The sequence below is a fragment of the Cervus canadensis genome, chromosome 32, assembly GCF_019320065.1.
Source record: "Cervus canadensis isolate Bull #8, Minnesota chromosome 32, ASM1932006v1, whole genome shotgun sequence".
Taxonomy (NCBI): domain Eukaryota; kingdom Metazoa; phylum Chordata; class Mammalia; order Artiodactyla; family Cervidae; genus Cervus; species Cervus canadensis.
The window spans coordinates 39,030,414-39,055,716 of record NC_057417.1 but is presented as its reverse complement, the minus strand read 5'-3'; the positions used below and the strand labels follow the sequence as shown (position 1 = coordinate 39,055,716).

Sequence of the window (25,303 nt, the reverse complement as noted above, 5' to 3'; positions counted from 1 at the left end):
GGCAGCTCCTTTCTGCCTCCTTATGTCTAGTAAGAGAATCACTAGCCCACTTCAACTGGAAATGTACCAAAAAGATAATGGGAATATAGTTCAGTCAAACAGGCAGTTTACAAAGTCAACAGTCATGCATTAAGTCTATAGAGTTCTATGCAATATGCTTCTTATATTCACAACTGCAGGTTCAACCAAACATAGACCAAAAATATATTTTAAAAAATCAAGAAAGTTTCTGAAAGCAAAACTTGAATTTGCCCTGCACCAGGAACTATTTATATTTTTTATTTCAGAATTTACTATTTACTATTTATTTCAAAATTTACCTTGTGTTTACAACTATTTGCATAGCATCTACATTGTATTAGGCATTATATTAATAAGTAATCTAGAGGTAAGTTTAAGTATATGGGAGGATATGTGTAGGTTATATGCAAATACCACATGATTTTGTATGATGAGTTTGAGCATCTGTATGGGCTCCTGGAATGAGTCCCCGAGAATTTCAAGGGACAATTGCATTTTGTTCTCTTTTCTCGCCTTAGATATTCTCCTGGCCACCTCAGTCTTCTCTATGACTTTGACTACCATGTCTATATGAATATTCCCCAACTTTATATTCCCAGCTTGGATGACTATAGTCTTCTCTATAGTCTTAGATAACCAAGATGCTGATAGACGTCACCTCGATATCTCACTTAATCTTCCATTTGTTCAGGCTGAATTTGTCTCTTTCCTCTTTGTCTCATTTTGGTTTAACAGTACCATTATGTACCTAGCACTCAAACCAGAAATCTTCTAGTCATTCCATACAGTTTTCCTTCCCACACACATATGACTAGTGAGTACTAGTCCCATTTACTCAATTTCTCCTAAATTTCCACTGCTGTTATTCTGATGCAAACCATTATCATCTCGCATATAGATCAAGGCAACCATCTCCTGCCCCCTACCCTCTCCTGTTACCCCATCCTTCTTTGTGCTTTAAGAATAGAAACCAGATATATTACTCTTCTATTGAAAGCCCTTCACTGATCCCCTTTAAGATAATGGGTGAAATCCAAATGTTGCATAGCTTAAACCATTCTCAATAATCCGACTATGACCTACCTTACCTGTAATCATGTTTGGAGCTATTATATTTGCTTCCTTTTTTAAGACTCAGACTGGACCTATTTTATTATTACTCCTTCCCTGGAGGTTCTCATTCTGCAGCTGGAAGAGAAAAATCTTTCTTCTCTCTTGATGGAGTTATCAGCATGTGGGACTCTAACTCCCTGTGTTCGTGTTCTTCACCCTGTAGAGAGATCCCGGCAGAGTGAAAAAGAACAAACGATAAGATGCAAAACAAAGAAGAGATTAGAGATAAAGATGGAGAAACAGAGTACTAACAAGTTGTGTCTCTGGATCCCGTTGCCCTGAAGATTACTGTTGACTTTCTGCAGTTCAGATTTTTCTTATATGTTTAAGTTCACTTGAGCTGTATTTCTCTTGCATCAGAGTAGTGATTTATATACATAATTGAAACTCATACATTCAGTGTGTAGCCATAAAGTACCACATGAACACATTCCCATTATATGTCACTGTGTCTGATACAGCATTTCTCTTCATTTTTTAAGTGAATGAGCTTGAAGAATAATTCTTCAAGATTCTGTTTAAACATCAAATCTTACCAAGTTACTTCTTGATAACTTCAGATTAAGCTGACCATTATATTTTGAGAGCCTCTTCATACATACAGAATTTACCCTTTTATATTTATTCATATCCTTTATTAGGTGGTAAAATTTTGGAAAAAAGGGACCCTTCCTTCTTCATTTTTGTCATTGATCATAGTGTCTGAGGTAGAGAAAGTGCCAAATTAATATTTGTTAAATGATGGATGATTTTGCAATTTATGTTTACTATTTTAAATGGGAATTATTTTTGTGTTTGGGGATGTTTTATCAATTTGCTTTTGGACATACTTGTAGGAACCTTCATATTATCACTTTATTTATACACTATGGGAACAAAGAAAGGAACAAATGCTATTGCTTTCATTTTATACAAAGTATAAATAAGTCAATTTATAGTATTTTGTCAACATGTAAGTTAGAAAAATAAATGGGATTAAACCAAAAGGAAATTGCCCTTAGGACATAGGTTCCTAAGCATTGTGAAGTGAGACTGATATTAACAAGCAGCAATCCAGTGGAGACTAAGCCAAGTGTTGAGGTAAAGCTTTTAGAGTAGATACCCTTACAATTGGGCTTCCCTGGTGGCTCAGACCGTAAAGGGTCTTCCCGCAATGCGGGAGATCCGGGCTTGATCCCTGGGTTGGGAAGATCCCTGGAGAAGGCAATGGCAACCCACTCCAGTATCCTTGGCTGGAGAATCTCATGGATGGAGGAGCCTGGTAGGCTACAGTCCACAGGGTTGCAAAGAGTCGGACACGACTGAGCAACTTCACTTCACCCTTACAATTATCAATTTTTTTTCCATTTATTTTTATTAGTTGGAGGCTAATTACTTTACAATATTGTAGTGGTTTTTGCCATACATTGACATGAATCAGCCATGGATTTACATGTGTTCCCCATCCTGATCCCCCCTCCCCGCTGCCTCCCCATCCCATCCCTCTGGGTCATCCCCGTGCACCAGCCCCGAGCACATGTCTCACGCATCCAACCTGGACTGGTAATCTGTTTCACACTTGATAATACACATGTTTCGATGCTGTTCCCTCAATTTCAAATCTGGTATGTGCAATCACCAGACTTAAGCCTCATATTCATTTTTCAAAGATTAACAACAATAAATTGATGTACCTATACACAACTGGGGCTTCTGTCATAGCTCAGTTGGTAAAGAATCCCCCTGCAATTCAGGAGATCCTGGTTCGATTCCTGGGTCGGGAAGATCCCCTGGAAAAGGAAAAGCCTACCCACTCCAGTATTCTGGCCTAGAGAATTCCGTAGACTGTATAGTCCATGGGGTCGCAAAGAGTTGGACGTGGCTTTCACTTTCATACACAATTGTTTGTAGAAAGCTCTGTAACTTCCCAATGTAAGTCTGTTTTCTAATATTCAAAATAAAACTCCAAGTCAGTTTGCATGAACTTGCATCAGACAGCCTCTGTATTTCATTTTCAAATTATGTTGTATTGTTCACTTCAACCAATCTCCAAAAGCAATTTTAGTAATTTAATATTATTTTACTTGAGATAAAACAATCTCCAAATTGATAAATAGATGTACATAATTCTAGCCAACTAGATTGATAGCAAGTAATTGTAAACAGAATTTTAATTCTAATAGAAATATATATATATATGCTTAGTTGCTCAGTCATGTCCAACTCTTTGCAACTCCACAGACTGTAGCCGACCAGGCTCCTCTGTCTGTGGGATTCTCCAAGCAAGAATACTGGAGTGAATTGCCATGCCCAGGGGATCTTCCCAACCCAGGGGTCAAACTCCGGCCTCCCGCATTGCAGGGAGATTACTGAGCCACCAGGGAAGCCCAAGAATGCTGGATTGGGTAGCTTATCCCTTCGTCAGGGAATCTTCCCAACCCAGGAATCAAACTGGGTTCTCCTTCATTGCAGGCGGATTCTTTATCAGCTGAGCTACCGCGGAAGCTCACATATATGTACACACACACACACATATATATATATATATATGTATATATTCAAAAGTTTTTTATAATTTTAAAATATTGTCCTCTGTCTTAAGCCAGGTTGCTTCAACAAAAATACTGGGTGGCTTCTAAACAACAGAAATTCATTTCTCACAGTTGTGGAGGTGGGAATCCCACGATCCAGGCTGGCAGGTTTGAAGTTTGGTGAGGGCCTGCTTTCTGGTCCATAGGTGACTATCTTCTCACTGTGGCAGAGGGGAGCAAGAGAGCTCTCTGAGGTCTGTTTTGTAAGGGCACTGATCCCATTCATGAAGGCGCCATCCCCGTGCCCTAACTACATGCCATGGGCCCCGCTTCCAAATACCATCCCCTTGAGAGTTAGACTTCAGTATGTGAATTTGGGGGAGCACAAACATTCAGTCCTTAGCAGTTTCTGATCTATCATTTACTGAGAAGCTGCATGAAACTCTGCCCCCATTTGTATGGATTGCTGAACGAGTATTGTCATTCTATCCGTTTTAAATTTCATATATTTTGAAGCAATGAAATTGAATGAAATGATTTTTGACATTTTATGTTTCCAGATAATTGTTCCTTTTATTCTTATAGTGTCCACCTTTCTCCCTAGCAACGAATATTCAACCATTCCTTATCATAATAGCAAATGATTATTTAGTGCTTCAAATGACTAGATGGGCTTCCCTGGTGGCTCAGCGGTAAAGAATCCACCTGCAATGCAGAAGATACGGGTTTGTCCCTGGGTTGGGAAGATTCCCTGGAGAAGAAAATGGCAACCCACGCCAATATTCTTGCCTAGGAAATCCCGCTGATGGAGAGCCTGCTGGGCTGCAGTCCAGTGTCACCAGGAGTCCAACATGACTCAGCGACTACACCAACCGCCATATATTTGCAGGTTTACAGAGAGTTTTAGCCCAGTAATACAATGCAGTGCTGAGTTTGATGGAATCATAGCATAAAATTTTCTTCATTGATCTTCAAAAAAAGCTGTGAATCAAACCAGTTCTTTCACTCATCTGTACTCAACACCATTGTATCCATTTTCCTTTCTTTTGAGGTTTTTAGCCAAAAAAGAAAAAAAGATCTAGGACCATCTGATTTTAACTGCATAGGCAGAGATGACCATTTACACTGATGAACTCGGATTCTTTCCTTTGGTTGCTGTTCTTCAGTCACTCAGTCGTGTCTGACTCTTTGTGACCTCATGGATTGCAGCACTCCAGGCTCCCCTGTCCTTCACTATCTCCTGGAGTTTGCTCAGAATCATGTCCATTGAGTGGGTGATGCTGTTTAACCATCTCATCCTCTGCCGTCACTTTTCCTTTTCCTATAGGAAAGCTGAAAATCTTTGAAAAATCTATTTATAGAGCATAACATAACATTTCATTTTATTTAACCTAATAATTTGTTCCATTCCTTAGATATGTAGTTCTGATCAAACTGATGAATTCCTCCACCAACCCCATAAACTTCATTCTACTCAATGTGGTTCTGACTTGGCCTAAGATTTTATATCTCCTGTAGCTCTGTGGGATTGTCCTCAGGGCTCTCCTGCACTCTTTTGCTTGTCCCCACTTAACTTCCAGCTGCAGGCAGGGGCTCCTCTTGTGATCGTCAGAGTGACTTCCTGGACTCCCTCTTAGCTCTTGGGAAACACTGTGACTGTGCCAGTAAAATCATGTGACCATGTTGGAATAACCAGCCTTGGTCACACCCTGTATATCCTGTGCCTAAGGGAAGATATGATATGCTTTTCCAAAAGAAAAGAAAAAACAGGATGATATAAGCAAAGAGGAGGAAATGGAAGCCCGCTCCAGTATTCTTGCCATCGACAGAGGAGCCTGGTAGGCTGCAGTCCACGGGGTTGCAAAGAATCAGACACGACTGTGCACACATGCATAAGCGAAAAAAGGGCATAGGATACACCCTGTGATGACCACATCATAGCTTTTATAAGATTACTGTTCTAGAAAACATTCATCTTATCTGTGCAGCCCATATATCCTGAACAAAATGGTACAAAGAATAATGTTAAAAACAGTCAGTTGGAGGAAAGATTGTTTAGGAAAACTATACACTTTTTCACTTATAAGATGTTTTAATGTCTTATACAAGATTTTGAAAAACAAACAAACAAACAAACTCATGGTCTCAGAGGTGCTCTTAAAATATACCTGATGAGAATTTACATTGGTATAACATTTCTGGAAAACATTTTTGCCAATTCGTAACCAAGATAGTAAAAGATCTAATGATTCTTAACCTAGGTATTTATCTGCTTCTAGGTATACAGCCTAAGGATAAATTAGAAATAAAGACAAATATGTATCAGAATGTTAGTCATAGAACATCAGTCCTTAAAACTGATGAAACATTCAGTTCAGTTCAGTTGAGTTCAGTTGCTCAGTTGTGTCTGACTCTTTGCAACCCCATGGACTGCAGCACGCTAGGCCTCCCTGTCCTTCACCAACTCCCAGAGCTTGCTCAAACTCATGTCCATTGAGTCGGTGATGCCATCCAACCATCTCATCCTCTGTCGTCCCCTTCTCCTCCTGCCTTCAATCTTTCCCAGCATCAAGGTCTTTTCCAATAAGTCAGTTCTTTGCATCAGGTGGCCAAAGTATTGGAGTTTCAGCTTCAACATCAATCCTTCCAATGAATATTCAGGATTGATTTCCTTTAGGATTGACTGGTTTGATCTCCTTGCAGTCCAAGGGACTCTCAAGAGTCTTCTCCAACACGACAGTTCAAAAGCATCAATTCTTCGGCGCTCAGCTTTCTTTATACTCCAACTCTCACATCCATACATGAATACACAACAACTCTCACATCAGTACATCAAAACCATAGCTTTGACTAGACAAACCTCTGTTAGTAAAGTAATGTCTCTGCTTTTTAATATGTTGTCTAGGTTCGTCATAGCTTTTTTTTAGGAGCAAGAGTCTTTTAATTTCATGGCTACAGTCACCATCTGCAGTGATTTTGGAGCCCAAGAAAATAGTCTGTCACTATTTCCATTGTTTCCCCATCTATTTGCCATAAAGTGCCGTGATCTTAGTTTTCTGAATGTTGAGTTTTAAGTCTACTTTTTCACTCTCCTCTTTCACCTTAGGAAGATTAAATGTACTACAGTAGAAGATGGTTTAAAAAAATCATAGCATATTTCAAATAGTGGAATATTATGTAACCATTGTAACTTAAATGAAAAGAAAAATGCTCATATAAAAACCAGATTTGAAGCTACTTAATACAAATTTAATCTTTATTTGGTGTTTGTAAATAGTTGTATCTATAGAGTTACACAAAAATTTCAAGTTTTTTTTCCCCTGGTGGTCAAGATTACATGTGGTTTCACATTCATATTTTTTTTCTAAGTACATAATTTATTGTTACTATTGATTTTTTAAAGAAAAATCTTTCTTCCTGAAAACTGTATCTTATTTAAAACTCAATATTCAAAAAAAGAAGATTATGGTATCTTGTCCATCATGGCAAATCTATGGGGAAATAATGGAAACAGTGACAGACTTTATTTTCTTGGGTTTGCAGATGGTGACTGCAGCCATGAAATTAAAAGATGCTCACTTCTTGGAGGAAAAATCTATGACCAACCAAGACAGCATATTAAAAAGCAGAGACATTACTTTGCCAACAAAGCTCATCTAGTCAAAGCAATGGTTTTTCCAGTAGTCATGTATGGATGTGAGAGTTGGACCATAAAGAAAGCTGAGCACTGAAGAATTGATGCTTTTGAGCTGTGGTGTTGGAGAAGATTCTTGAGAGTCCTTTGGACTTCTAGGAGATCCAACCAGTTAATCCTAAAGGAAATCAGTCCTGGATGTTCATTGGAAGGACTGATGCTGAAGCTGAAGCTCCAATACTTCGGCCACCTGATGTGAAGAATGGACTCAGTCGAAAAGACCCCAGTGCTGGGAAGGATTGAGGGCAGGAGGAGAAGGGGATGACTGAGGATGAGATGGTTGGATGGCATCACCGACTCAATGGACACGAGTTTGAGCAAGCTCCGGGAGTTGGTGATGGAGAGGGAAGCCTGATGTGCTGCAGTCCATGGGACTACAAAGAGTCAGACACGACTGAGCGACTGAACTGAAGTGAATTGACTATTAGACACCATGAATTAAGAGTTTTAAGTGCCTTTTTAGTAGCTATGTTACAATGCCAATATAACTCACTCCTTCCCATAGTGCAACAAAGAATATCTAAGAACTGCTCAGATAACATGAGATACTTAAGCGTGTTGGTAAACCAGCAGGGAGAGAGCCACTTGGACTCCTAATGGTGCCAAAGGATGTCAGCTTCCTGAGGCAGGGGCAGGGTCCACTGTCCCCAGCACAGTGGCTGACACAGACGCGATACTCATGGAATTGCTCATCAAACACATTTTCTCACTCATGCAAAATAACAACTCAACTAACTATAGCAGATAACTATGAATACAACTCACTGGCTACCTGTGTCTTTGAAATCTTTAAATGCTGGCACATATGAAGAGAGGCTTGTTAGTTGGCATTTATGGAGAAAAGGATGATACAATATGAGACCTGGAGGTTCTCCTGGAGACTCCCACCCCTTCTGATGCTGTGACGTGATTGTCATACAAATGGCACTGAACAATAACTGCACCACACTAACATCAAACAAAAGCATTTTGGATTTTCTGACAAACCAGAAATAATTTTCCAGGTGTAGGCAATATACTCATGTTGGCATTTGTAAGTTCTTACATGTGGTAATAAATATTGGGAAGCAGCCATGCCAGTTGTCTTGGGGGTGGTGGAACCATAGTTATTGGATTTATGGTGTTCCAGGTCAAAGCAGAAACTACGTCCTTGCCTTAAGTTCATGCAGGGATTCTTGGTAATATGTGGGGTCAGAATGGAGCTTACACTAACCTGCTTTCCATTAACTTTTAACTCTAGCATTTGGTTCTGCAAAGAAACTGAAAATGACTAAAGGCAGTAAATAAAACTCGTGGCTCGATCACAGCTCTGCAGTTGTTTGCCAAAGGTTAGGCACACCGAGTGAATAGCAAGAGGAAAACAACCGAGGAATCTACAGATTGAAAAGATTTAAATGCACTTGTTTCAGCATGTACCCTCATAGGCCTTCTGTTACTAGTAGGATAACTGGTGTGCAGGGTTGCATGTTATAGGGATATTTGGTATATATGACAATCGAGAGAAATGGCACCAAATCCTACTTGGAGTAAAGCCCGACACTCATTCTCTTTATTTAGCAGATTCTCAGCGTGCACATCAGAGTTGAGATGTCTCAACATCACTTAGGGCTTTGGAACAAAACTGAGAGTGGGATCATTTGATTTCAACAGGGTGTAAGGGAAACAGAGCTGCCCAGCCCTCAGTGGCTTACTACTGATCTCTTGACTGTATTTAAACCACATGCTGCTGGTCAGGCCACAGAGGGAATGCCCGGAGTAACCCTGAACAGGATAAGGAGGGAATATGTGAACAATATTAATGCATAATGACTGAAGTCTACAAAGTTAATGTTCCCCCAAGGCTTATGGTCCTGAGATAGAGTGAAGGAAACAGAAGATAAAAGTGGAAGTTACTTTGGCAGGTAATGGATCATGGGGAGAAAAGCCATCATACCTCTTCTACGGGAATGCTGCTTTCTGAAGGAACTTCTAAGGATGTCTGATGGACACTGGGGTCCCTGTGACTTTGGCCACACAGAGGATGCTAATGCAATGACAGCCAAGCAGACAGGGGAGAAAGTGAGAAAATGAGTCCACTCAGCCTTGAGTCCTCCACAAGCTGTCCTTGCTTTGCTCAGAATCACTCTATCATCTCCTTTGAGAGGTTCCCATCTTGGAAAATCTCAGTGGTTCCTTTATAGCAGTGGTTCTCAAACTGGACTGCTTCAAAGCAATCTGGGTGACTTGTTAAAGCATCCATTTCTGGGCCCTTCCCTGAAGATTTGATTAAAAAGCTCTGTAGTGGGACTTGAAAATTTGCATTTCTAAGTTGCCAGTAGATAATGGTCTTGCTGGTCCTGGCAGCAAACTTTGAGACCCGTTGCCTTACAGGACACTAGCTAAGATCACGGCATCTGGTCCCATCACTTCATGGTAAATAGAAGGGGAGAAAATGGAAACCATGAAATTAAAATATACTTGCTCCTTGGAAGAAAAGCTATGACAAAGCTAGTGAAAGTGAAAGTCAGTCATGTCCGACTCTTTGCGACCCTATGGACTGTAGTCTGCCAGGCTCCTCTGTCCATGGAATTCTAAAGGCAAGAATACCGGAGTTGGTTGCCATTCTTTTTTCCAGGGAATCTTCCCAATTCAGGGATTGAACCGGAGTCTCCTGTGTTGCATACAGATGCTTTACTGCGTGAGCTACCAGGGAAACTCTAGACAGCATATTGAAAATAGAGGCCTCGCTTTGCCAACAAAAGTCCACACAGTCAAAGCTGTGGTTTTTCCAGTACTCACTTATGGATGTGAGCATTGTGCCATAAAGAAAGCTAAGGTCCGAGGAACTGATGCTTTCCAATTGTGGCACTGGAGAAGACTCTTGAGATTCCCATGGACAACAAGGAGATCAAATCAGTCAATCCTAAAGAAATCAAGCCTGAATATTCATTGGAAGGACTGATGCTGAAGCTGAAACTCTAATGCTTTGGCCGACTGATGCAAAGAACTGACTCATTGGAATAGCCTATGATGCTGGGCAAGTTTGAAGGCAAAAAAAAAGGAGGGGGGCTGCTGCAGAGGATGAGATGGTTAGATAGCATCACTGACTCAGTGGACATGAATTTGAGCAAACTCTGAGAACTAGTGAAGGACAGGGGAGTCTGGTGTACTACAGTCTATGTGGTCACAAAGAGTTGGACACGACTTAGCGGCTGAACAACAACAAATTCTGCTGTCTCCCCTCTCTATCATGACGGTTTTTCTAGCTTCCCATCTCAAATGGCAGGACCAGATTACTGGAAGCTTGTTATGTCAAACCTCCAATCTTCCCTGTAACACTATTGCTATGCCACCAGAGCAGCAAAGGAAATTCAATGTGAATGACTGGCAAAGATTATACATTTCTCAAGAGACTCTGATGCATTTTTTGCACAACCAGCTTAATTAAGAATCCTTGGCAGTATATTAACCACAAGCTTATGGATCTCAATGTGCCAATCAAACATAATAAGATAAATGCAAATGTCAAAGTACAGACTCTTTGCCTAGGAAGTTCCAATGGCTTAAAGCTGTGTCTTCAGTCAGTTGGCAGAAAGCAATGGGAATAGCTGGGTCTGGTGAGGCTGGGGTTTGCCCATTACAATTTAAATACATATGGCATGGCCTCCAGGACTGAGCTATGCTGTGTCCACGTGGGGCTTCAGGGTGTGAGTATGAAGATAAAAGTCTCTGGCTCACAAACTCACGTTAAGCTAACGACAGCAGCAACAATAGGAACATACCCCAAGATGCTTTTAGAAAACAGGCCTATAAGTCAGGAGCCAGAATCAAAACCTGCACCCAGGTCTGCCTCTATAAGATAACAGACAAGTCAAATGACAGCTCTGTGTCTGAATATCTAATAAAATAGACATGATAGTAGCTGCCTGTATTTGTTTCATAATAATTCATATCAGAAAAAGAGAGCAGTACATTTAATTATATTAATTTGTCTTTTCAATGACTGCACTAACAAACGGCTACACTATAGAACTGTTATCTACTTGGTGTATCTGGTTCTTGGCTAGATTTGATGATCTATTAACAGTTGAACAACTTGAAACTTAAAACAGGCTAACAGATGGTTGTTAACCTGGTGGTGTTTGCCATTCTTACTGAAGACCTGAATTGAAAGTATAGATAACACATTTATGTGTGATGCAAATTTGGAAGAGATGGGCAATATTTTCTATGAATAAATCAGGAGCCAAATATATTTTCTTTTTAATTTGACTATAAGGTGAATTTAATCAATTGCACTTTAATAGAGTAAATATAAGGATATTCACGAAGATACAGAAAAAGAAATTCAAACAACAAATTCCACCCTATGGATAGGTGACTTAAGAATATTTTAGGTGGAAGAGACTTTAAAATTTCACTGTGAAGCATTAATGTGTTTCAGATTCTAAGACAGTTAATGTGATCTTTGTTGTCTTTAATGGATTATAATGTACAGAATGAAAGAAGTGATGATGTTGCTGTAAATTAGACAGACTATCTCTGGAGTATCCTTCTTAGCTCTGGATACCATGCTGTTGAGTAAAGAGACAAGCAATCAGGTCAAGGAGACAATGGTTTCATATAACGTGCAGTTGAATGAAAAGGGAGGTTGTAGCCCTTATACATGCAAACTGAAGGAAGAAGAAGATATCTGGTTTAAAGTACTTGAAAGATAGTCAGGATGAAGAGAAACAATCAATACTTTTATATGTTGAGTCATAAGGAGGATAATTAGGACCAGAAGGTAGAGAGGCAGATAATAGGTCAGAATAAAAAAAAAAAGAAATTTTCTTTCAACTGCTTAATACTTAAAAAAAATGTTTATTAAAATAATTCATGCACACAGTTTACAGAGACAAATAACAGTGCAAAGCATGTAATTTAAAACAACAGCTATTTTCTTTCTCTTCATCCTAGTCCTTGCTTCCCAGAGCAAACATTATGGACTGTTTTCACTTATTCTTCCAATATTTCCCTCTGTTTTCTAAACGTTATGTATATTCTGCTCTAAAAACATTAAATCTAAACACTTTTACTATAGAACATGGGAATTTGGGGGTCTATCATCTCCCCTCCTTTTCTCCCAGCAAGTTAAATAACTGTTTCTGGTTAAATCAATATTTAGAATGTTATTTTATATAAATAGCTCATGACTGAGTCACATAAAGTATTGAGGATATTTTCTGTTTTACACAATGTTTTGTTTTTCTTAGAATTAATGATTATCCTATTTTTGCTATTTCCCCTGGGTGCTTTTGTTAATTCATCCTCCAGATTCTCCATCAGAGCTGTAGGGCTTCAATCAATGCAGTAAACATGTTGGTCAATCTTTTAATGCCATTTTTTTTCTCAGGAAAATGCTCTTTGGAGCCTTGAGCTCACTGACTCCTATCTGGCAGCTGTGGGTCTTTTCAACACTCCTTACTTCTTTCTGAAATATTACGTATCCTATGTCTTGTTCTATTTCCCTATTTCAAAGGAACATTTTTCCCAGTAAGCTTCCTCAGAAGGGATGTATGACAAATAAAAATTTTGAAACCTGACAATCTGTTTCTGTTCTTTTCTGAAGTTGATTAAGAGTGTTCCTGGGACTAGAATTCTGGATTGGAAATTACACTCTTTCAAATTTTAAAGGCATGGTTTGAATTATTGTTTTCTAACTTTCAAGATTGTTGTTTAGAACCTGAGAATATCATTTGCATATACATTACATTCATTTTTTTATTCTCCTGGAAATTTTTCAGTAAATAATCTTTATACCTTGTTATTGTTCAGTCTCTCAGTTGTGTCTGACTCTTTGTGACCCATGACTGCAGCATGCCAGGCTTCCCTGTCCTTCACCTCTCCCAGAACTTGCTCAAACTGATGTCCACTGAGTCGATGATGCCATCCATTTTGCTCTCTGTCGTCCCCTTCTCCTCTTGCCTTCAAATCCTTCCCAGCATCAGGGGCTTTTCTAATGAGTCAGCTCTTCACATCAGGTGGCCAAAGTACTGGAGGCTCAGCTTCAGCATCAGTCCTTCCAATGAATATTTGAGATTGATTTTCTTTAGGATACATGTTTGATCTCCTTGTTGTCCAAGGGACTTTCAAGAGTCTTCTCCAGCACCACAAAAGTATCAACTCTTTGGCGTTCAGCCTTCTTTATGGTCTGACTCTCACATCAATACATGACTACTGGAAAAACCATAGCTTTGACTATATAGACATTTGTCGACAAAGTAATGTTTCTGCTTTTTAATATGCTGTCTTGGTTGGGCATAGCTTTTCTTTCAAGGAGCAAGTTTCTTTTAATTTCATGGCTGCAGTCACCATTTTCAGTGATTTTGGAGCCCAAGAAAATAAAGTCTGTCACTGTTTCTACTGTTTCCCCTGTTTCCCCATCTATTTGCCATGAAGTGATGGGACTGGATGCCATGATCTTCGTTTTTCTGAATGTTGAGTTTTAAGCCAATTTTTTTCACTCTCCTCTTTCACCTTCATTAAGAGACTCTTCAGTTCCTCTTCACTTTCTGCCATAAGGGTGGTGTCATCTGCATATCTGAGGTTATTGATATTTCTCCTGGCAATCTTGATTCCTGCTTGCGATTCATTCAGTCTGGCATTTTGCATGATGTACCCTGCATATAAATTAAATAAGCAGGGTGACAATATATAGACTTGATGTACTCTTTTCCCAGTTTTGAACCAGTCCATTTTTCCATGTCTGGTTCTCACTGTTGTTTCTTGACCTACATACAGATTTCTCAGCAGGCAGGTCAGGTTGTCTGGTATTCCCTTCTCTTTAAGAACTTTCCAGTTTGTTGTGATCCACACAGTCAAAGGTTTTAGCATAGTCAGTGAAGCAGAAATAGATATTTTTCTGGAATTCTCTTGCTTTTTCTATGATCCAATGGATATTGGCAATTTGATCTCTGGTTCCTCTGCCTTTTCTAAGTCCAGCTTGAACAGCTAAAAGTTCTTGGTTCACGTACTGTTGAAGAATCGCTTGGAGAAGCATTACTTTGCCAGCAAGTGAGATATGGAGATGACACCACCCTTACATCAGAAATCAAAGAAGAACTAAAGAGCCTCTTGTTGAAAGTGAAAGAGGAGAGTGAAAAAGTTGGCTTAAAACTCAACATCAAGAAAACTAAGATCATGCCATCTGGTCCCATCACTTCATGGCAAATAGATGGGGAAACAATGGAAACAGTGACAGACTTTATTTTGGGGGGCTCCAAAATCATTGCAGATGGTGACTGCAGCCATGAAATGAAAAGACCCTTCCTCCTGAAGAAAAGTTATAACCAACCAAGACAGCATATTAAAAAGCAGAGCCATTACTTTGCCAACAAAGGTCCATCTAGTCAAGGCTATGGTTTTTCCAGTAGTCTTGTATGGATGTGAGAGTTGGACTCTAAAGAAAGCTGAGCACTGAAGAATTGATATTTTTGAACTGTGGTGCTGGAGAAGACTGACAGTCCCATGGACTGCAAGGAGATCTAACCAGTTCATTCTAAAAGAAATCAGTCCTGAATATTCACTGGAAGGACTGATGCTGAAGCTGAAACTCCAATCCTTTGGCCACCCGTTGCAAAGAGCTGACTCATTTGAAAAGGCCCTGATGCTGAGAAAGACTGAAGGCAGGAGGAGAAGGGGACGACAGAGGATGAGATTGTTGGATGGCATGACCGACTCAACGGACATGAGTTTGAGTAAACTCCGGAAGTCGGCAATGGACAGGGAGGCCTGGTGTGTTGCAGTCCATGGTTTTGCAAAGAGTCGGACATGACTGAGCGACTGAACAGAGCTGAACTGAGATGAGTGCAATTGTATGGTAGTTTGAGCATTCTTTGGCACTGCCTATCTTTGGGACTGGAATGAAAACTGACCTTTTCCAGCTCCACAGGGCTGACCTGTGTTGATTTTGCTCCTCAGGGCCCTGCAGCACGTTTGACTGTGCCTGCTGCAGGCACACCCGTGGCTGTCAGACACATGTGCTCTGGCTGCCTGTGGGCAGTGCCTGAGATGTGCCAGCATCACATCCTGTCATGGAAGCTTCATGTCCTGCCGTGGGATGAGGCCACATGTGGCAGAGAAGCAAACTGAATGTCAAGAGGCTGTCTCCTTGCTTGGGGGCATGACCTGCAGCCAGTCTTCCTGACACTGAGGCCTCAGCGTTGGGCAGAGCTGTTCAGTTCACAGGGAGCCTATGGGCACCTTCCTGATCAGGCGGCAGGGTCTGCTGTGCCACTGGGGGCAAGTGGGAGACTCTGGTGAGCTGCACTCCGGGTACGGGGAACAGGTCAAGGGCAGGGCCGAAGGCTGAGGTGGAACCCGGTCCTTCCAAGGCCAGGAGCTGGACCTCTGTCCACCTGTCCAGTGCTGTCCCAAGCACACAGCTGCACCCTGAGGTCTGCCCTGGAGATGGCTGGGTCTGCCTCTATGGGCCCTTCAGCACTGAAGAGGAGATGCGACACGCACGGGTCCCAAGAGAGTAACAGCCGAGCGGAGCCCCCGCGGCGCCCAGTGCTGGGAGCCAGGGAGCAGGGAGAGCAGTCACCAGCAAAGCTGACAGAGCCAAGCACTCGCTCCCCTGACTGCCCGCGGGAAGCAGGCCCGCACAGCAGCTGCACGCTGCCACCAAGCACGCCTCTCGTAACTAACTAACTGTACTTTATCTTATAAATATATGCATGATTTAAGCATAATTCACCTTGCCATGCCAACAGTTCTTGCACTAAACTTCCCAGCTTATGGTAAACATTTCTTAAAGAAAAACTAAAAGATAAACAACATAAAAGTTAACAGTCTTCTATCCATAATGATGAAAACCTACCTGAAAATAGAATGCTTGACCAAACCAGTAATGCATCACAGTGACCTCAGTTACGTTGTGCCTCAGGGGCCTCCAGATGAACTGAGTCATGATGGTCTGGATCGCGAGGCTCAGCACCAAGACAGGAAGACTGTGGGGTCTGAGGAGCAGCGCTGCCAGGAGAACTAAACCACTGTATATCTCCCAAAGGCCCACAGTCCTGGCCGTGAAGTCTGCAGCAATGATTTGAGATTTAAGCAAGTCTTTGGTGCCCGTGAACAGAATGCCAAGGACAAAGACATAAACAAAACGAGCCTCAGTAATGCCCCTAAAGAAAGCAAAACAAGTCAGATTCATTAGCACCAGCTGCAAAAAATCCAATACGTATTTTCCCACAAAAACCATGTGTCTACTGAGCTGAGGTCACAATACAAGCTTTGGGACCCACCCACCGCAGGGGGCTCTGTGGAAGTAGGGGTGTCTGCCTGTGCACATCAGGCCCCCAGGACCCCAGAGGCTGGCAGGCCTGCCAGCTGATAGGAAATCGTGCTCATGTGGCCAAGGATCACCTGGGTGAAAGATCAGAGCCATCACTTGTGGCCAAAAGATCTGTCCACCTGCTTTGCATAGTTAATTTGAAAAACTGCTGCAGTAGGATAAGGTCAAAGAGGGAGAAATCCACAAAGGCCCAAGTAATCAGAGACATTTCAAGAAGAAAGGGGCTGGGTCCCGTATCAAGGAGGACACTGGGCAGGCTGACAGTGAGCAGGAAGGAGAGCACCACTGATGTCTTTAAGGGTCCCCCTCTGGCCCTGACCACCCAGCTGTGCCTGGATGTCCAGAACCACTGAAATCAGGCCTTCCACCCCAGCCAGGTCTGGGCTTCAGAGTGGAGGAGAAAGTCAGGAGTTAAATGCAGAGGATTCCAGAACACCAATGTAGAGCAGCACCTGAGGGGACTGAAAGGAGAGAAACAGCTTTTAGGGAGATCTAGAATCAGGGCAGCTTTAGAATCAGGGCAGATCTAGAACCAGGAGGGAGTCTAGAATCAGGATGGACCTGGAACCAGGATGCATCTAGAATCAGGATAAATGGAGTGGGGAGTGGAAGCATTTTACAGGAAGAATGGGAACCAGGCAGTGCAGGTTAATGAAAGGCTGCACTGGTCTATGTTTTAGACACCAACAAGGTACATACTGTTGTCTTCCATGAAAGGTAAGGAAGTGATCCATATCTTGATGCGAGTGATGCTGAAATAAAGGTGCATCCGAGAGGAAAGAGGAATTTACTCATGTATCACCCTTTGGTTTGTAAATAAGTTCACTTGTATCATTTTTCAGATCCTATATATAAGCAACATACACTTTGAGATTTAAACAAATAGAGACTGAGATTTAAACAACCCATCCTGGGTTGGATGCCCTCACATGTGACATTCAGTCTTGACATTCAGTCTTGACATCTGCACAGAACTCCGACTTTGAGATAAACAGCCTTTAAGGTGTCTTATCACCATGCCCTCCCCACCTGACCTTCCTTTCACAGGAAGGCCTGCCAGCTGTCCCCTGAGCCAGGCCCTCAGCATCATCTCGACTCCCCACATCAGGTGATAGGCCCTATTTCCAGGTGTGCCCCCTGTGCCTCTTGGCCACCCAAACAATCTGGCCATAGCTCTCAAAATTCACCCTGACACGTTTTCAGAGAGGGTAACACTTGCTTTTCTTTCTCTGACTAGCAAAGCAATACCAAACATTTAGAGAAAACCTATCCTTCTCAAACTATTCCAAAAATTGCAGAGGAAGGAATGCTTCCAAACTTACATTATGAGGCCAGCATAACCCTGATATCAAAAGCAGATAAAGATATTGCACACAAAAAATTATAAGCCAACATCACTGATGAACACAGATAATAAATCATCAACAAAATAGTAGCAAACCAAATTCAAAAAAACATTAAAAGGATCATACACTGTGATGAAGTGGGATTTATCCCAGGGATGCAAAGATGGTTCAATATCCAAAAAACAATCAAGGTTATATACCAAATTAAACTGAAGAATAAAAACCACATGATCCTCCTCAATAGATGTGGAAAAAGCTTCTGACAAATTCAACATCCATTTATGATTTAAAAAATTCTCCAGAAAGTGGGTATAGAGGGAGCATACCCCAACATAATAAAGGCCATATGTGATAAGCCCACAGTTAACATCATATTCAGTGGTGAAAAGATCTAGACTAAGAACAAGACAAGGATGTCCACTCACCACTTTTATTCAGCATAAAATTGGCAGTCCTAGCCATAGCAGTCAGATAAGAAAAAGAAATAAAAGGACTCCAAACTGAAAAGGAAGAAATACAACTGTCACTGCTTGCAGATGCCATGATAGAATACATAGAAAATCCAAAATACCACTAGAGCTCATCAATGAATTCAGTACAGCTGAATAATACAAAATTAATATACAGAAATATTTTACATTTCTGTAACAACGAATTATCATAAATGAAAACAATCCCACTGACAACCACATCAAAGTAATAAAACACTTAGAAATAAATCTAAGAAGGAGATAAAAGAACTATACTCAGAAAACTGTAAGATACTCATGAAAGAAACTGAAGACAGCACAAACTGATGTAAAGACATGTTTAGACGTACCATGTTCTTGGATTGGAAAAATTAATATTGTTAAAACGATCATTTCTACTCAAGGCAATCTACATATTCATGTAACCCTGATCAAAATACAAATGGTATTTTTCACAGAACTAGAACAGGTAATTTAAAAATTTTAAAACTTGTAAGGAAACACAAAAGATTTCAACTAGCCAAAACAATCTTGAGAAAGAAGAACAAAGCTGGAGGTCTATCACAAGCCTTAACTTTAAAACATACTACATAGCTGCACTTATCAAAACAGTAAGGAACAGGCACAAACACACACATCACACACACACATAGATTGATGGAATGGAATATAGAACCAAGATGAACCTACACTTATGTGGGGAATTAATTGACAACACATGAGGCAACACTATACAATGGGGGAAAGACCATCTGTTCAATAAGTGGTGTTGGAAAAACTAGAAAGCTACACGCAAATGAATCAAACCAGACAACTCTCTCATACCACACACAAACATAAATTCAAAATGGATTAAAGACCTGAAAGATCCATAGACCTCAGAGACTCATTCACAGCTGCTGGCCAATCACCTCATTTTTCACTATGTGCAACTCTAAAGAGCCTCTTGATGAAGGCAAAAGAGGAGAGTGAAAAAGCTGGCTTTAAACCCAGCATTCAAAAAACTATCTTGGCATCTGCTCCTATGACTTCATGGCAAATAGATGGGTGAAACGTGGAAACAGTAACAGATTTCATCTTCCTGGACTCCAAAATTACTGCAGACGGTGACTGTAGCCACGAAATTAAGACACTTGCTCCTTGGAAGTAAAGCTCTGAGAAACCTAGACAGCATATTAAAAAGCAGAGACACGTTTTGTGAAGAGGCGAAGACTGAGTGATTGCGACCGCGTTGCCAACCTCCAGCAGTAATCGGCTTCTCCACATAGAACTCAGGGGTAGGAGATTCAAAATCGAATCTCTTCTCCCTTCCCCCTCCTGTGACAATTTTTTTGATCTTCAGCTACGTTTTTCAGCTTTGTGAGGCACCATATCATCAGAGACAATGGCCAGCAATGTTACCAACAAGACAGATCCTTGCTCCATGAACTCTCATATATTCATTGGGAATCTCAATACCCTTGTGGTCAAGAAATCTGATGTGGAGGCAATCTTCTCAAAAGACAGCAAAATTGTGGGTTGCTCTGTTCATAGGGGTTTTGCCTTCGTTCAGTGTGTTAATGAGAGAAATACCTGAGCTGCTGTGCAGGAGAGGATGGGAGAATGATTGCTGGCCAGGTTGTAGATATTAATCTGGCTGCAGAGCCAAAAGTGAACCAAGGAAAAGCAGGTGTGAAACAATCTGCAGCAGAGATTATGGGTCAGTACCAGAACACCCTTCTCCGTCCCCTCCACTCAGCTCATCTTTTGACTTGGACTGCGACTTTCAACAGGATTATTACGACAGGATGTACAGTTACCCAGCACGTGTTCCTCCTCCTCCTCCTATTGCTCGGGCTGTAGTGCCCTCAAAACGCCAGCTGGTATCAGGAAACACCTCACGAAGGGGCAAACATGGCTTCAATTCTAAGAGCAGACAGCGGGGATCTTCCTCTAAGTCTGGAAAGTTGAAAAGAGATGACCTTCAGACCACTAAGAAGGAGTTAACCCAGATAAAACAAAAAGTGGGTCCTTTACTGGAAAGCCTGGAAAAAAGATTGAAAAGGAACAGAGCTAATAAGGAGTGGAGATGAAGAAGGGTAAGTCAGAAGAGGAGTGGAGCGGCAGCTCCCTGAAGCAAGATGAGACTAATGTGAAGATGGAGTCTGAGTGGGGAGTGCAGATGACTCTGCTGAGGGGGACCTACTGGATGAAGACGATAATGAAGATCGGGGGGATGACCAGCTGGAGTTGATCAAGGATGATGGAAGGAGAGGATGACAGAGACAGCGCCACTGGCGAGGATGACTCTTAAGCACATAGCGGGGTTTAGAAATCGTGTCCCATTATTTCTTTACCTAGGCGCTTGTCTAAAATCAAAATTTTCACCAGATCCTCTCCCCTAGTATCTTTAGCACATGCTCACTGTTCTCCCCACCCTTGTCCTTCCCATGTTAATTAATTCATATTGCCCTGCACCTAGTCCCATCTTCGCTTCCTTTGACCCTCCTAGTAGTTATGTTAAGTCTTTACCCTGTAATTTTTGCATTAATTTTGATATGTCTTTATGACTTAACAATAAAAAGGATGTGTCAACTGTCTCCAAAATAATCTCTTGTTATAGAGGGAGTACAGTTCTTTCAATTCATACAGTAGCTGCTTCACTAAGTACAAAGGCAATCTCATTAGTTGAGTAGAACCGGAGAGCAGCTTTGAGTTAGAGGTATGTGTGTTATACCCCACATAAAAGTGCTATGTGGAACTGTTCAACACAAATGTAACAATGTATTTTTGTCAATGAGAGTTAGCATGTTAAATGCATCCTCTAGAAAAATAACTAGTGACAGTGTCAGACTTTATTTTTTTGGGCTCCAAAATCACTGCAGATGGTGACTGCAGCCATGAAATTAAAATATACTTACCCCTTGGAAGGAAAGTTATGACCAACCTAGACAGCATATTAAAGAGCAGAGACATTACTTTGTCAACAAAGGTCCATCTAGTCAAGGCTATGGTTTTTCCAGTGGTCATGTATGGATGTGACAGTTGGACTGTGAAGAAAGCTGAGCGCCGAAGAATTGATGTTTTTGTACTGTGGTGTTGGAGAAGACTCTTGAGAGTCACTTGGACTGCAAGGAGATCCAACCAGTCTATCCTAAAGGAGATCAGTCCTGGGTGTTCATTGGAGGGACTGATGCTGAGGCTGAAACTCCAGTCCTTTGGCCACCTCATGCGAAGAGTTGACTCAGTGGAAAAGACCCTGATGCTGGGAGGGATTGGGGACAGGAGGAAAAGGGGATGACAGAGGATCAGATGGCTGGATGGCATCACCAACTCAATGGACATGAGTTTGAGTAAACTCCGGGAGTTGGTGATGGACAGGGAGGGCTGGCGTGCTGTGATTCATGGGGTCACAAAGAGTTGAACATGACTGAGCAACTGAACTGAACTGAACTGAATAGTCTCAAGATTTGTTTTTTAAAGTTGATACTGTGTGTTATTTTTGTGAACAGCCTGATGTTTGGGGCCTTTTTTTTTTCTTTCAAAATAGACAAGTCCTTATTAAACCAGGAATTTGGAGGGGGGAAAAAAAGCAGAGACATCACTTTGACAACAAAGGTCCATATAGTGAAAGCTATGGTATTTCTAGTAATTATGTATGGATATGAGAGTTGAACCATAAAGAAGGTTGAGCACAAAAGAATTGATGCTTTTGAACTGTGGTGTTGGAGAAGACTCTTGAGAGTCCCTTGGGCAGCAAGGCAATCAAACCAGTCAATCCTAAAGGAAATCATCCCTGAATATTGGAAGGACTGATGCTGAAGCTGATGATCCAGTACTTTGACTACCTGATGTGAAGAACTGACTGATTGGAAAAGATCCTGATGCTGGGAGAGATTGAAGGCAGGAGGAGAGGGGGCTGACAGAGGATGAGATGGTTGGATGGCATCACCAACTCAATCGACATAAGTCTGAGCAAACTCAGGGAGATAGTGAAGGACAGGGAAGCCTGCTGTGCTGCAGTCCACGGGGTCGCAAAGAGTCAAACATGACTGAGCAACTGAACATCAACGAGGTGAACTTTTAGTCCAATTGAAGACACAAAACATACATGAAACAACTGGAGGACAAAGAGGTAAAACAATATACAAAATTATATCATGAACAGTCATACAGTTTCCATTTCTGCCTTTAATATTCTTTGGAAGATGTGGGCTCCATCCCTGGGCCAGGAAGATCTCCAACCCACTCCAGTATTTTTGCCTGGAAAATCCCATGGACAGAGAAGCCTGGTGGGCCACAGTACATGGGATCACAAACAGTCGGACCTGGCTGAAGTGATTTAGCACACAAGTACAAATTTATTAAGTCCTTTAAAGGAGGTAACGTGGTACTTGCTGCTGGGTTCTATAAAGTGCATAATTTACATGTTTCCCTGAGAAAGTGATTATTGAATCAAAAATTTAAAAGCCACTAAGGGTGAAAGGGTCAACAGGCTATGTGGGGATAGCGCTTTTAAACCAAGGAGAAAAGTGTGTGCAAGACCCCATGGCAAGAGAAGAATAGGGGATTTGAGTTAGGATTGAGTCTAACAGTCCAGGGTTACGGTAAAAGTCCTCTGGAGGAAGCTGGTGGTGGTTGAGAAGACAATCCATTGAGAACACAGTCATAATTGGAATCTTGAAATAAATGAATGATTGGGAACACTGTTGTAATGCAAATATGTGTTCCTTTCCCTTCTTAATATTCAAATATGTTAGCTTTTTGCAATGCAAGACACAAAGTACAAAAATCTAAGCTGAGTGGATGTTACATTTCAGAAGTAATGTATTATTTAATAGCAGTTCACCATAATATAGGGCTTCCCTTGTGGCTCAGCTAGTAAAGAATCCACCTGCAACGCAGGAGACCTGGGTTCGATCCCTGGGTTGGGAAGATTCCCTGGAGAAGGGAAAGGCTACCCACTCCAGTATTCTGGTCTGGAGAATTCCATGGACAGTCCATGGGGTTGCAAAGAGTTGGACACGACTGAGCGACTTTCACTTTCACCATAATATAATCTGATAATGATACTGGAAAAACTTCTCCATACTGTTGCTGAACTCAGGTTCACCTGCTCCTCGCTAAAGAATCCAATACCAAGAGACAAGTGTCAGGTAAAAGGAAAGACAGTTTATTGAGGAGGATGGCAATCCTGGGGAGAAGGTGGACCCATGAACCCAAAATAATTCCGGAGTTTGCTCAAACGTATGTCTGTTGAGTCAGTGATGCTACCTAATCATTTCATCCTCTGCCACCCCCTTCTCCTTTTGCCTTCAATCTTTCCCAGTATCAAGGTCTTTTCCAATGAGTCAGCTCTTCACATCAGGTGGCCAAAGTATTGGAGCTTCAAGCATCAGTCCTTCCAATGAATATTCAGGGTTGATTTCCTTTAGGATTAACTTGTTTGATCTCCTTGCTGTCCAAGGGACTCTCAAGAGTCTTTTCTAGCACCACAATTCGAAAGCATCAGTTCCTCAGTGCTCAGGCTTCTTTATGGTCCAACTCTCACACCTGTACATGACTACTGGAAAAACCATAGCTTTGATTATATATACCTTTGTTAACAACTTTAGAGAAACTTTAAAAGGGAAGGGGGACAGATAAAGGGAAGGTACTGAAAAAGATGCATGGTATCCTGCTAGTCACTTTTGAAAAAAGCAGACTTGTATAAAAATATATGCTGAGTTTTGCACAGACTCTCTGGATAGATGTTCCAGACACTAAAAACAATGATTGCTTCTGGAAAAGGGCCATTAAGGATTGGGGAGCAGGGGGGTGGGGTTCAAAAGCTGAAGGAAGATTTACTTTTCACTGTATAGCTTTTAGCACTATTTTCCTTTTTCTTTGCTAACCATGTTCATGTACTCCATCCTTAAAAAAAATTAAAATGTTTGGGTAATAAAGTAAAAAGATTCATTGTCCTCTCTGAGCTCAAATTCAAATCTCTGAGATAATGTATTTTTTGAGGAAACTACAACACAAAGAAATAATTATACTGATTTGCTAGAAGGAGGACTCATACTCAGGGCTGTCAGATTTTAGTCCAGTCTCTGCCACTAACTAGGTATAGGCAGATCACTTACAATTTTCATTTGTTTATTTGGGGGCAGGGAATGGACTAAACAGCCTTTGGAATTGTTAAAGTCAATGCTCAATCACTAGTGGCTGATTGGTCAATATGTATTTATTAGGTCCAAATTTATTATTGCTTTTAAATATTAGAATGGAAACAACCAAAATGTCCATCAATAGGAAACAAGTGAAATTATGATACATCTATTCAATGGAATACTGTGTTCATAAAAAAAAAAAAGGAAACTCTTTAACACCCAAAATGGAAAGATCTCTGAGATACATATTAAGTTTAAAAAAGCATGTAAAGAAACACTAGAATGTATAAGCACTTTGTGTTTATAAATGATATATATATAATGAATGTATTATATATATGCTTGAATGAAAGGATTTATAAGAAATCAGTAACATTTTTAAAAACTATGTATTTATGTAATTATTTTTAAATTATGTATTTATTATTTAAAATATGTATTTACTAAATTATGTATTTATGTATTTAAATTGTTTATAATTATGTATGTATAAATTATGTATTTATTTTAAATTATGTGTTTGAATTATGTATTTATTGGATGCACTGGGTTCATTGATTCTGCACTGGCTTTCTCTAGCTGCAGTGCTCAGGTTTCTGATTGCAGCAGTTCCTCTTGTTGCAGAGCACTGCACCTAGGGAGTGAGGACTTCAGGAGTTGTGGCGCGGGCTTAGTTGCTCTGCGGCATTTGGGAGCTTC

General features: G+C 40.9%; 1 pseudogene; it reads left to right on the top strand.

The window, feature by feature from the left end:
* Window positions 1–19,570: 19,570 nt before the first annotated feature.
* LOC122433122 lies at window positions 19,571–21,310 on the top strand (annotated as a pseudogene).
* Window positions 21,311–25,303: the final 3,993 nt, after the last annotated feature.